Raw genomic sequence first — 13,802 nt, forward strand, 5'->3', positions numbered from 1 at the left:
GATATATGAAGGAAAGGCCACCCCCAAACCAGACTGCATCCTGGACTACAAAAGGTACATGGGAGGGTTGGCCTTGTCAGATCAAATCCTGAAGCCCTACAGCGCCATGCGGTGTGGTATAAGAAGCTGGCCGGGCACATCATACAGATGGCTTTGTACAATGCGTACGTGCTACGTCGATGTGCAGGCCAGACCGGAACTTTCCTGGAATTTCAAGAGGTGATTATCAAGAACCTAATCTTTAGTGACCAAGAAGGGGGCACCCAGTACTTCTGGAAGCGGGGCCACACGCATCGTACCAGGGCGGCAACACTTTCCAGGAGAAGTTCCCCAAACTGGCAAGAAGGGAAAAAGTCAAAAGAGGTGCAAAGTCTGCTATAAGAGGGGGATAAGGGAGGACACAATATATCAATGTGACGCGTGTCCCGAATAACCAGAGCTCTGTATGAAAGAGTGTTTTAAAATTGATCATACATCCCTTGGTTTATAATTTACCCCAATTTTACTTACCCTGATGCACTCCGCACAGCTTATCCCCCCTCGTCTTTCCCCTCTGAGCCCTGCTGTGTGCCCAGGCAGCTGATAACAGCCACATGTAGGGTATTGCCATACCCGGGAGAACCCACATTACAGTTTATGGGTTTTTAGGTCTCCGGTCAAAATGCTCACTACACCTCTAGATGAATGCATTAAGGGTGTAGTTTTTAATACGGGGTAACTTCTTGCGAGTTTCAACTGTACTGGTACCTCAGGGGCTTCTGCATACATGACTTCGCACTAGAAAATCCCCAGTAGGCCAAATGGTGGTCCTTTCCTTCTGAGCCCCCCCCATGGGCCTAAACGGCAGTTTATCACCACAAATGGGGTATTGCGACACTCAGAACAAATTGCGCAACAAAATGGGGTATTTTGTTTTTAGTGAAAATAAGAAATTTTCAACCAAACCAGCAAAATCTGCACTCCAAAGAACACACAGCGCTCCTTCCCTTCTGAGGCCTCCCATGAGCCCAAACTGCAGTTTATCACCACAAATGGGGTATTGCTGCACTCAGGAGAAATTGGGCAACAAAATGGGGTATTTTGTTCCCTGTGAAAATAAGAAATTTTTATAAAAAATTACATCTTATTGGAAAAAATGTCATTTTTTTTAATGTCACAGCCCAATTGAAATAGGTGCTGTGAAAAAACTGTGTGGTCAAAATGCTAACAACAACCATAAATGAATTCCTTGAGGGGTGTAGTTTCCAAAATAGGGTCACTATTGGGGGATTCCTACTGTTTTGGCACCTCAACACCTCTTCAAACCTGGCATGCTGCCTAAAATATATTCTAATAAAAAAGAGGACTCAAAATGCACTAGGTGCTTCTTTGCTTCTAGGGCTTGTGTTTTATTCCACGAGCGCAGTAGAGCCACATGTGGGACATTTCTAAAAACTGCAGAATCTGGACAATACATATTTAGTAGTATTTCTCTGGTAAAACCTTCTGTGTTACAGAAAAAAAAAAATGAATAAAATTGAAATTCAGCAAGAAAAATGAAATTTGCAAATTTCACCTCCACTTTGCTTTAATTCCTGTGAAATGCCTGAAGGGTTAAAAAACTTTCTAAATGCTGTTTTGAATACTTTGAGGGGTCTAGTTTTTAAAATGGGGTGTTTTATCAGGGTTTCTAATACATAGGCCCCTCAAAGCCACTTCAGAACTCAAGAGGTACCTTAAAAAAAAGGGTTTTGAAATTTTCTTAAAAATATGAGAAATTGCTGTTTATGTTCTAAGTCTTGTAACGTCCAACAAAAATAAAAGAATGTTCAAAAACCTACGCCAATCCAAAGTAGACATATGGGAAATGTGAAATAGTAATTATTTTGGGTGGTATAACCGTCTGTTTTACAAGCAGATGCATTTAAATTCTGAATAATTCTATTTTTTAAAAATTTTCTCTAAATTTTGCAATTTTTCACCAATAAACACTGAATATATCGACCAAATTTTACCACGAACATGAAGCCCAATGTATCACGACAAAACAATCTCAGAATCGCTTGGATAGGTTTAAGCATCCCGACGTTATTACCACATAAAGTGAAATATGTCAGATTTGAAAAATGGGCTCTGAGCCTTAAGGCCCAAACTAGGCTGCGTCCTTAAGGGGTTAATCACATTTTTTTAACGTCAGGATTCACAGAAAACAGCAATTTTTCTGTCGTTTTTTATTTAATTTTTTACGGCGTTCACCGTGCGGGTTAAGTAATGTAATAGCTTTATAGTCGGGGTCGTTACGGACGCGGCAATACTAAATATGTGTAACTTTTTTACTTTATTTTGGTTTTTTAATAGTAATGCAGTTTGTAAGGGGAAAAAGTGGGTTTTTCATTTTTCCAAATTTTTTTTTTATTAACTTTGTTAAACTTTTTTTTGTACTTTTTTACTAGTCCCACTAGGGGACTTTAATATGCGATTCTGCGATCGCTATTATAATACACTGCAATACTTCTGTATTGCAGTGTATTATGCCTGTTCGTTTAAAACGGACAGGCATCTGCTAGGTCATGCCTCCGGCATGATCTAGCAGGCATTCATTACAGGCAGACCTGGGGGCCTTTATTAGGCCCCCGCTGCCATTGGAGACACTGACACTCGGCGATCGTATCGCCGGGTGTCGGTGGGAGAGAGAGGGAGCTCCCTCCCTTTCTCCAAAACCACTCAGATGCGGTGCTCGCTATTGAGCACCGCATCTGAGGGGTTAAACGGGTGAGATCGATACTAATATCGATCTTACCCGGCAGAGCAGGGACGCTCCCAGCCCTCAGCTGCCTCTAGCAGCTGAGAGCAGGGAGATTTGACAGCTCCCTGCTCTGTTTACTTATTTCGATGCCGCGACGTAAAAAGTCTATGGCATCGGAATAAGGCCCGTTAGTGACCGACGTAGAAACACGATGGGCCGGTCACTAACGGGTTAATACTTTGTAGAGAATCCTTTGCAGGCAATGACTGTTAGAAGTCTGGAACCCATGGACATCACCAAACGCTGGGTTCCCTCCTTTGTGATGTTTGCTAAACCTTTACTGCAGCTGTCTTCAGTTGTTGCTTGTTTGTGGGTCTTTCTGCCTTAAGTTTGGTCTTAACCCCTTAACGACCAAGGACGAAAATGAACGTCATGGTCAGCTGCTAGTTCCCGCACCATGACGTTCATTTTCGTCCGCATTTCAAACTGTCACTCTGTGTAAACACAGAGTGACAGACCCGCGCTGACAGTTGTCCCCGACAGCTGAGACATCAGTCTTGCCGGACAGCGGACCATCGCCGCTGATTTCGGCAGTTAACCCCTTAAGTGCGGCGACGGATTGCCGTCGCCGCATTTAAGTGGTTTGAAGCACATCAGCAGCCCCCACGAAGTGATCGTGGGGGCTACCGATGCTTCTCACAGCAATCGGAGGTCAGATAATGACCTCCGGGTTGCCATGCACGGAAGCCTCGGAGGAACAGCCTCCGGCCGTTCCTCCTCTGCTTCCTGTCAGTGTGACAGTCACGTCACAATGACAGTTAGAGTACATTACACTACGTGTGTAGTGTAATGTACTCTAGCAGCGATCAAAGCTGCAAGACTAAGTGTCCCCTAGTGGGACAAGTTAAAAAAGTAAAAAAAAGTAATAAAAATGTTTTAAAAAAAGTGTAAAAATAAAAGTTATAAGTTCTATAAACACTAAATGCTTTTTTTCCTATAATAAGACTTTTATTATAGAAAAAAAATGAACACGTTAAAAAAAGTACACATATCTGGTATCACCGCGTTCGTAACGAACCCAACTATAAAACTATAATGTTATTTTTCCCGCACGATGAACACCCCAAAAAAAATCAATAAAAAACTACGACAGAATCGCAATTTTTGGGGTCACCACCGCTCCCTAAATAAAGAATAAAAAGTGATCAAAAAGTCGCATGTACCCGAAAATAGTACCAATAAAAACCTCTATCCGTCCCGCAAAAAACAAGCCCTTACACAGCTTTTTTGACTAAAAAATTAAAAAATTATGGCTCTCAGAATATGGTGACACAGAAATTATTATTTTTATAAATAAGTCATTTTATTGCGCAAACGCTAAAAAAAGGACCAAACCTATATACATATGGTATCGCCGTAATCGTACCAACCCGCAGAATAAAGTAAAAATGTCATTTATAGCGTACGGTGAGCGCCGCAAAAAAAAAAACTAAAAAACGTTGTCAGAATTCCTGTTTTTTGCTCAGGATTGCAAAAAAATTTAATAAAAAGTGATAAAAACAAAAATCGCATGTACCCCAAAATGGTACCAATGAAAACTATAGATTGTCCCGCAACAAATAAGCCCTCACACCGCTCTATTGATGGAAAAATAAAAAAGTTATGGCTCTTGGAAAGCGGGGAGTGAAAATCTAAAATATGAAAGCAAAAAATGGATCAGTCCTGAAAGGGTTAATTCATTTCTAATGAAAAAATGTATGACCCCATGTGGGGTATTTCCGTACTCGGGAGAAATTGCTTTATAAAAAAATGGTTGTTTTTTTCCTCCTTTATCCCTTGTGAAAATGAGAAAATGCAACATTTTAGTGGGAAAAATGTTGATATTAATTTTCGCGCCCTAATTCTAATAAACTCTGCAAAAGACCCGTGGGGTCTAAATGCTCACTATACCCCTAGAAAAATTCCTTGAAGGTTTTTCCAAAATGGGGTCACTTTTGGTGGGTTTCCACTGTTTTGGTCCCTCCAGTGCATTGCAAATGCGACATGGCACCGAAAACCATTCCAGCAAAATCATAAATCCAAATGGCGCTCCTTCCCTTCTGAGCCCTGCTGTGGGTCCAAACAGCAGTTTATTACCACATATGGGGTATTGTCGTAATCGGGAGACATTGCTTTACAAATGTTGGGGTGCATTTTCTTCGTTATTCCTTGTAAATAATAAAAATTTCTATGTTGTTTCAGAAAAAAAGTACATTTTAATTCTTACAGACTAATTTCAATATATTTAGCGAAAAACCTGTGTGGTCAAAATGCTAACTATACCCCTAGATAAATACATGTTTTTGGGGCGACACCATGCCTTTAAGGGGTCTAGTTTTCGAAATGGGGTCGTTTATGGGGAGTTTCTATCATTCTGGCAGCTCAAAGCTTCTCCAAATGTACATTGGGGCCTAAAACATTTTCAAGCAAAATATGAGTCCTGAAAGCCTCCGGGTGCTCCCTTCCTTTGGGGCCCTGCCGTGTGTCCAAACAACGCATTAGGGCCACAATGTGGGTATTTTTGAAAACAGGAGAAAGAGGGTGATAGATTTTGGGGTGTGTTTCTTCATTTTCATGGTCGCTTTACAAAGAAATCGGTCTTCAAACAAATACTTTTATGAAAAAAGTGAAATTATTATTTTTTTCACCTGATATGCATTAAATTTAGCAAAGAACTGTGGGGTCAAAATAATTACTATACCCCTAAATAAATACCTTATGGGGTCTAGTTTTCTAAATGGGGTCGTTTATGGGGAGTTTCTATCGTTCTGGCAGCTCAAAGCCTCTCCAAATGTGCAGTGGGGCCTAAAACATTTTCAAGCAAAATATGAGTCCTGAAAGCCTCCGGGTGCTCCCTTCCTTTTGGGTCCTGCCGTGTGTCCAGGCAGCGCATTAGGGCCACAATGTTGGTATTTTTGAAAACAGGAGAAACAGGGTGATAGATTTTACGGTGTGTTTCTTCATTCTCATGGTCGCTTTACAAAGAAATTGGTCTTCAAACTGATACTTTTATGAAAAAAAGTGAAATTTTTTTTTTTTCACCTGCTATGTATTAAATTTAGCAAAAAACTGTGGGGTCAAAATACTTACTATACCCTTAGGTAAATACCTTAAGGGGTCTAGTTTTCTAAATGGGGTCATTTGTGGGGGTTTCCATCACTCTGAGACCTATGAGCCTCTGAAAACCTGGCTTGGTGCAGGAAAACAAAATGTACTTCAAAATTTATAAAATTATTATTCAATTTGTAAGTCCTCTAAATTGCTGAAAATGTATTTTATTTTTTCAAAAGTGCTGCCAAAATGGAGTAAAGAGATAGAAATATATATTTAATTAAAAAAATTGTACAGTATGTGTGTACATATGTGACATATTGCAGTTAAAAATAGGGGAAAATGGTAATTTTTACAAAATTTCTTCCATTTTTCTATTTTTTAATTAATTTCCGCAAATCGTATCAGTCTACTTTTACCACTAAAATAAAGTACAACATGTGACGAAAAAACAATGTCAGAATTACTTGGATATTCAAAACTTTCACAGAGTTATTCTCTGATAAAGTCAGACATACCAGATTTGACAAATCTGGCTTGGTCATTAAGGTACAAACATGCCTGGTCATTAAGGGGTTAAGCAAGTGAAATGCAGCTCGATCGGGTTGAGATCTGGTGATGGACTTGGCCATTGCAGAATATTCCACTTCTTCGTCCCTAAGGCTGGGTTCACACGACCTATTTTCAGGCGTAAACGAGGCGTATTATGCCTCGATTTACGCCTGAAAATACGGCTACAATACGTCGGCAAACATCTGCCCATTCATTTGAATGGGTTTGCCGACGTACTGTGCCGACGACCTGTCATTTACGCGTCGTCGTTTGACAGCTGTCAAATGACGACGCGTAAAATGACTGCCTCGTAATTTGAGCCGTTTTTCATTGAAGTCAATGAAGAACAGCTCAAGATTACGGGCGTCAAAGACGCCTCGCATAATGCGAGGAGGAGCTTTTATGTCTGAAACGTCGCAGTCTGTCTTTTCAGACGTAAAAGGAAGCTTGCGTATGCACATACCCTTAGGGACGAAGCCATTTTTTGATTTTTCATTTTAGGTTTTCACTCCCCGCATTCCAAGAGCCATAACTTTTTTATTTTCCTGTCAATAGAGCGGTGTGAGGGCTTATTTTTTGCGGAAGGAGTTGCAGTTTCTTTTGGTACCATTTATAGTTCCATATAATGTACTGGGAAACTGAAAAAACTATTTTTTGCGGGCTGAAGTTGGAAAAAACTGTGATCCCTCAATTGTTTTTTGTTTCGTTCTTACGGCTTTCATCGTGCGGTAAAAACGACAACTTATCTTTATTCTGTGGCTCAATGCAAATACGGTGATACCAAATTTATAAAGGCTTATATTTTACTACTTTTACTGATAATAAACTTTTTGTTAAAAAAAAATGTTTTGTGTCGCCACATTCTGAGAGACAACTTTTTAATTTTTTCACCGATTGAGCGTTATCAGGGCTTAGTTTCTGCGGGATGAGCTGTAGTTTTTATTGGTACCATTTTTTGGTACGTAGATTTTTTGATCACTTTTTATTACATTTTTTTAGAGCTAAGTGAAACCTCGGTAACAGTGATCACAATATAGTTACATTTTACCTATACTGTAAAAAAACAAACGCAGGCTGGGAGGGCAAAAACATTTAATTTTAAGAAAGCCAATTTCCCCAGGATGAGGGCTGCAATTCAGGATATAGACTGGGAAGAACTAATGTCAAATAATGGAACAAATGATAAATGGGAGATTTTCAAATCTACTTTGAGTTATTATAGTGCAAAATTTATTCCTACAGGTAATAAGTATAAACGACTCAAATTAAACCCCACATGGCTTACACCTTCTGTGAAAGGGGCAATACATGACAAAAAAAGGGCATTTAAAAAATACAAATCTGAGGGTACAGCTGTAGCCTTTGTAAAATATAAAGAGCTTAATAAAATCTGTAAAAATGTAATAAAATTAGCAAAAATACAAAATGAAAGGCAGGTGGCCAAGGATAGTAAAACAAATCCTAAAAAATTCTTCAAGCATATAAATGCAAAAAAGCCAAGGTCTGAACATGTAGGACCCCTAGATAATGGTAATGGGGAGTTGATCACATGGGATCAAGAGAAGGCAGAGTTACTAAATGGGTTCTTTAGCTCTGTATATACAACAGAAGAAGGAGCAGCTGATGTAGCCGGTGCCAGTGCTGTTAATATATCAGTTGATATACTGAATTGGATGAATGTAGAGATGGTCCAAGCTAAATTAAATAAAATAAATGTGCACAAGGCCCCAGGACCAGATGGGTTACACCCTAGAATTCTTAAAGAGCTTAGTTCAGTTATTTCTGTCCCCCTTTTCATAATATTCAGAGAATCTCTAGTGACTGGTATAGTGCCAAGGGACTGGCGCAGGGCAAATGTGGTGCCTATTTTCAAAAAGGGCTCTAGGTCTTCCCCGGGTAATTATAGACCAGTAAGCTTAACATCCATCGTGGGGAAAATGTTTGAGGGGCTATTGAGGGACTATATACAGGATTATGTGACAATAAATAGCATTATAAGTGACAGCCAGCACGGTTTTACTAAGGACAGAAGTTGTCAAACTAACCTAATCTGTTTTTATGAAGAGGTGAGCAGAAGTCTAGACAGAGGGGCCGCTGTGGATTTAGTGTTTTTGGACTTTGCAAAGGCATTTGACACTGTCCCCCATAGACGCCTAATGGGTAAATTAAGGACTATAGGTTTAGAAAATATAGTTTGTAATTGGATTGAGAATTGGCTCAAGGACCGTATCCAGAGAGTTGTGGTCAATGATTCCTTCTCTGAATGGTCACCGGTTATAAGTGGTGTACCCCAGGGTTCAGTGCTGGGACCACTATTATTCAACTTATTTATTAATGATATAGAGGAAGGGATTAATAGCACTATTTCTATTTTTGCAGATGACACCAAGCTATGTAATATAGTTCAGACTATGGAAGATGTTCATGAATTACAGGCAGATTTAAACAAACTAAGTGTTTGGGCGTCCACTTGGCAAATGAAGTTTAATGTAGATAAATGTAAAGTTATGCATCTGGGTACCAACAACCTGCATGCATCATATGTCCTAGGGGGCGCTACACTGGCGGATTCACTTGTTGAGAAGGATCTGGGTGTACTTGTAAATCATAAACTCAATAACAGCATGCAGTGTCAATCAGCTGCTTCAAAGGCCAGCAGGATATTGTCGTGTATTAAAAGAGGCATGGACTCGCGGGACAGGGATGTAATAATGCCACTTTACAAAGCATTAGTGAGGCCTCATCTAGAATATGCAGTTCAGTTCTGGGCTCCAGTTCATAGAAAGGATGCCCTGGAGTTGGAAAAAATACAAAGAAGAGCAACGAAGCTAATAAGGGGCATGGAGAATTTAAGTTATGAGGAAAGATTGAAAGAATTAAACCTATTTAGCCTTGAAAAAAGACGACTAAGGGGGGACATGATTAACTTATATAAATATATTAATGGCACATACAAAAAATATGGTGATATCCTGTTCCTTGTAAAACCCGCTCAAAAAACAAGGGGGCACTCCCTCCGTCTGGAGAAAAAAAGGTTCAAGCTGCAGAGGCGACAAGGCTTCTTTACAGTAAGAACGGTGAATTTATGGAATAGTCTACCGCAGGAGCTGGTCACAGCAGGGACAGTAGATGGCTTTAAAAAAGGGTTAGATAATTTCCTAGAACAAAAAAATATTAGCTCCTATGTGTAGAAATTTTTCCTTCCCTTTTCCCTTCCCTTGGTTGAACTTGATGGACATGTGTCTTTTTTCAGCCGTACTAACTATGTAACTATGTAACTATGTAAGTTGAACAAAAATCAGCAATTTTTTTTTTTTTTACGCCATTCACCGTGCGCTATATTATAATAGTTCATACTTTTACGGATGCAGCGATACAAATTTTGTTAACTTTTTTATTTTTTACATATCTTTAGGGGGAAAATGGGAAAAGGGTTTTTTTTTTACTTTTAATTTTTTATATTTTTTTTCCACTACTAAAAACTTTTTTTCACTTTTTTTACAAACTTTATTAGCAGTATATCGTAATTTTTACAGGCTTCTGTTAAGGCTGTGGCAGAGCTTAACAGAGGCAGAGTGAAGGCAGTTCTGGGGGCTTTTATTAAGCCCCTGGGCTGCCATAACAACAGTCGTCACCCCCCGATCTCACTGCAGGGGGGGTGATGACCTGTCGGAGGGGGCCGCCCCCCTCTTTTCAACGCCTCAGATGCTCCAGTCGCGATTGATGACAGCATTTGAGGGGTTAAACAGCCAGGAACAGCGTGATCGCTGCTCCCGGCTGTTAGTCCCAGGTGTTTGCTGTAAAATACAGCCGACACCCGCAGCATATGGAGCGCGCTCTAAATATCACCCCCCGCACCCGGACATAATGACACTTCTGGGTGTGCTAAGTGGTTAAAAAACTCCTGGGTTGCTTTCGCAGTATGTTTTGGGTCATTGTCCATCTGACTGTGAAGCGACGTCCAATCAACCTTGCTGCATTTGGTTGAATCTGAGCAGAAAGTATATCCTTGAACACTTCAGAATTCATCCGGCTGCTTCTTCCTTCAGTCACATCATCAATAAACACTAGTGACCCAGTGCCTTTGGCAGCCATGCATGCCCATGCCATCACACTGCCTCCACCATGTTTTACAGAGGATGTGGTGTGCTTTGGATCATGAGCTGTTCCAAGCCTTCTCCATACTTTTTTCCTCCCATCATTCTGGTACAGGTTGATCTTAGTTTCATCTGTCCAAAGAATGTTGTTCCAGAACTGGGCTGGCTTGTTTAGATGTTGTTTGGCAAAGTCTAATCTGGCCTTTCTATTTTTGAGGCTGATTAATGGTTTGCACCTTGTGGTGAACCCTCTGTATTTGCTCTCATGAAGTCTTCTGTTTATGGTAGACTTAGATACTGATACACCTACTTCCAGGAGAGTGTTTCTCACTTCGGTAGATGTTGTGAAGGGGTTTTTCTTGACCATGGAAAGGATTCTGCGATCATCCACCACTGTTATCTTCCATGGATGTCCACCTCAATTCTTCCTTGGTGGATGCCTCTATTTGCATCAGGCAATCCTGATGCAAAATAGGTCCTACTGGTAAGACTGTCACTGCAGCTTCTTCTCCAAGTTATTTTCTCCTGCTGAGAACATTTACTCTATTGGAGATCGAAAGCTTCTGGCTATTAAATTGGTGTTGGAAAAGTGGATACATCTGCTAGAACGGGCCGTGAATCGTGTAATTATCTTCACAGACCATTACACCATTGTGATTTACAGCACAGCACAGCGAGATCTCGCTGTGAATGACAGCTTACAGCGTAATCTCGCGAGACTACGCCTGCTATGCTGTAACTCACAGAGACGCTACAGAAGTGGTCAGGAGAATGAATACACATCACGTCCTGGCTGGAGGTAATGTATATTCATTGTCATGACACATGAGTAGCATTATAGTGTGTTTATGTGACTGCACATAGCGATATAGCTATATCGCTATCTGCAGTGTAAATGAATGGAGAGGAGTGTATGACATTGATTGGTCACTGATAGGTCAGCGTCATACACTCCTCTGTACAATGCCCACTTGGTCATATAGTAAAACACGCCCAGTTGTCCATTGAGAAACTCATTAGCATAAAGCTAATATGGGTCATAACTCCGTAAAAAATTATCGTTTTTCTAAATGAATAACACTGCTGTAATCTACATTACAGCGCTGATCACATCATGTACAAGATAGGCCACTTATAATGTGGTGACAGAGCCTCTTTAATGCCTCTGATTAAGTGGAAAATCCAAAACATATTATCGATTCTTCTTGCATCATTCCGATGGCTACAGTCCTGCTGAAGGATATCCCTCCTGGTAAAACCTTTGTTCCCTCTGCCAGAAGAAGGACAGTGCTTTCCTGGGGACATAACCCTAAAATGGTCGGTCACGCAGGAGTGCGTAAAACCAAACAGCTATTTTCTCGTCAAATCTGGTGGCCATCCTTGGTCAAGGATCTTCAGGAATATGTCGCTTCCTGTTGCTTCTGCTCCCGAAACAAGACCTCCAAGTCCAGACCAGCTTGCCTTCTTCTACCTCTTCCTCTTCTCTGTGGCAACATATTGGGATGGACTTTGAGACTGTCAAGATCTAGGGTATGTGGACCCACTAGGCCGCTCTGCCGTAGCGAAGAGGCAGCTGGCCAACTCACAGTCTAAGCACAGTCTAGCACAGTCTTGTGGAAGAGGTGCGTAGCACAAAGGTACATGAGATAGTCCAGACAACGGCAGGGCTCCGGCACAGATGGGACTAGGTGTGGCAGGTTGCGCTAGACGTGGCAGGTGGCACCAGGGGTGGCAGATAACACCAGACGTGGTGTATCCAGCAGGCGGCACAACTCTGATACAAGGAAGGCTCAGGAATGAAACACAGCACGGGATACAGGAGATAGGATGCAGGGATCGGGAACACTGGGAGCAGGAAAACACTTAGGCTGGGTTCAAACGACCTATTTTCAGGCGTAAACGAGGCGATTTACGCCTCGAATTACGCCTGAAAACACGGCTCAAATACGTCGGCAAACATCTGCCCATTCATTTCAATGGGTTTGCTGACGTATTGTGCCGACGACCTGTAATTTTATGCGTCGCTGTCAAAAGACTGCACGTAAAATAACAGTGTCGTCAAAGAAGTGCAGGACACTTCTTGGGATGTAATTTGAGCCATTTTTCATTGACTTCAATGAAGAACAGCTCCAAATTACGGCCGTAATTGACGCCTAGCAAAACGCGAGTACGAGCAATTACGTCTGAAATGCAGGAGCTGTTTTCTCCTGAAAACAGCTCCGTAATTTCAGCCATAATTGTCGATATCGTTTGCACATACCCTAAGGGACCATTTGCAATACGAACATGGGAAAAGTACAAACAATGCTCAGGCAAGGTGTGGGAGGGCGGAGCCCTTTTTATAGTCCAGGGTGCACTGGGGATAGGATAGGGAACATTTAGGGAGTGCGCTTTAAGGGCACCCCATCGCACAGTCCAGGAAGGGAAGGCCGCGACAGTCAGCGTCTCCCGGGAGGAGGACGTCGGCAGCCGGCCTCACTGTTCGCCGTGGGTGAGCGGCAGCATTCCGCGACTGCAGCCATAACAGTGACGAACTTTCCCCTGTAACGTCTATCGCTGTGGCCCGTCGCTCTCACGGCCGCGGCCATGTGAGTTCTCGGCGGTATCTCCCTCCTTAAAGGGCCAGTGTGCGCACAATTTCAGGAGATCTGCAATCAGTCCAGAATGCTGCTCGACTATAAAAAGGGCTCTGTCCTCTTGATCATTGCCTGAGCGTTGTATACCTAAAGTTTGTCTTGCAAATAGTCTCCTAGTGTTTTCCAGTTCCCAGTGTTACCCGCTCCTGCTGCCTGTACCCTGTATCCTGTGCTACCGTGCCTCTGTGCTGTCTAGAGTTGAAGACGAGCTGTGTCTTCCGCTACATCTACTGTGTTACACCCACCGGATGTCTGCCTGCGGCCGGAGCCTTATCTTAAGCCTGAATCACCGCTATTGTCTACATTGCCACAGGTACCCTTTCTGGACTATAGACATTGTATTGTACCTGCTTGGCCAGCTGCCTATCCGCTATGCGGTACGGCCCAGTGGGTCCAGACCCCGCATCGTGACAGCCCCTTCTGCAATACCATCTGGGTGGTGGTAGATCACTTCTCCAAAATGACACACTCGTTCCTCTGTCTGGTCTGCCTTCTGCTCCCCGTCTTGTCGGTCTCTTTATACAGCATATATTTAGTCTGCATGGCCTGCCCCGTCATATTGTTTCGGACCGCGGTGTACAGTTCACCTCAAGATTTTGGAGACCTCTGTGTGGCTTGATGGAAGTCCAGTTAGATCTTTCCGCTGCCTACCATCTACAGTCCAATGGCTAAGTGGAGAGGGTCAACCAGATTCTAGGGAGC

Source organism: Rhinoderma darwinii, chromosome 1, assembly GCF_050947455.1.
Source record: "Rhinoderma darwinii isolate aRhiDar2 chromosome 1, aRhiDar2.hap1, whole genome shotgun sequence".
Taxonomy (NCBI): Eukaryota; Metazoa; Chordata; class Amphibia; order Anura; family Rhinodermatidae; genus Rhinoderma; species Rhinoderma darwinii.